We start from the raw sequence: 1,301 nt of genomic DNA, 5'->3' as shown, positions 1-1,301 counted from the left end.
CTCCTTGCTATTCCTCAGATATACCAGGCACGATCCAACCTTATGGCCTTCAAGATAGCCAATTCCTTTGTCTGGAGTGACCTTATTGCTGATAGTTCTGGGCAAATTCATCACCTTTCCATACGTTTGTTCAATTGTCAGCTTCATTGTAACTACCCTGATCTTCCTATTAAAATTCTTACCTCCCCATTCCCTGCCTAGCAACCTTGATTTCTCTCACCCTGATCTAATTTTTCTTTTTCCCCATTGTACTCATCATTTTTGAATACACTATGCAATTTTTATTCAGGTTTATAGCTTTTAATTTTCTCACCCATTCAAATAAACGTTCTACAAAGCCAAGTATTTCATTTACCAGTGTAGTATGAAGTAATATCTGCCATAAAATAGGTTCAATAGACAATTGGTAAATTTCAGAAAAAACTAATGTTGAGAGTATACTGAATTTCATAAGTCATTTCAATATTTTTTTCCAAAAAATAAACTATGTGAAACATACCTTAAATTTACTTTCAAAATATTTTATAGCATATAATGGACAATATACATAAGCCTTAAAGAAACAATCATATAAATAACGATTTCATACCTACTTAAAAACTGCATAATACCACACTCCTAGATCCTCTCTGAATGCTCTAAAATAACCCTTCAAAAGAAATACATTTTTAAAAATTACAGATTTTTTGGCAAATAATTTAATAAAATAAAAGTTTCATTCATCTATGTAGATCATAATAAATGTTTTTAATAAGCATGAAATTATAACTCTGAAGTGTGCTAAAATGAAACCACCTGCTAAGGGTGAGAGAACAAAAATAAACATCATTTTTCCAAATAAGAGGAATTTATTACCTTTGAATCAAAGCATGTGGATTTGTTCAAACTGGCAATAAAGGAATATGGAAACACAAAACATAGAATGTCATATTTTAGATTTCTAAAAGACTTCAAAGTGAAGAGTATACATTTTTTAAATGCTACATAATGCTACATAATGACAAGATGACAGGGTGTGACAAATAGCATTTTAAAAGCTCTACTCATAATGGAACTGAAAGTGTCATTTCCCTATAATTTTATATATGTCATTAATTTACAATATCTGGATACAACATATTACCAAACAGATGTTCATCAAAGACTAAATTATTTTTAATGGAACATAATATTTTGAACCTACATCTATTAATCATTTTTTAGATCTAACATTTATAGTCTCGCTAAACAATTTATCAGTTGTCGACAAAATTAAAAAAAAATAGGATAAAAAGTCGTGTTTGGAAAAGTAGATTTTCTTT

The sequence above is a fragment of the Mustela nivalis genome (assembly GCF_964662115.1).
Source record: "Mustela nivalis genome assembly, contig: HAP1_SCAFFOLD_558, whole genome shotgun sequence".
In the NCBI taxonomy this organism is placed as follows: domain Eukaryota; kingdom Metazoa; phylum Chordata; class Mammalia; order Carnivora; family Mustelidae; genus Mustela; species Mustela nivalis.
The sequence above is the reverse complement of the archived record's forward strand: the minus strand, read 5'-3'. Positions refer to the sequence as shown.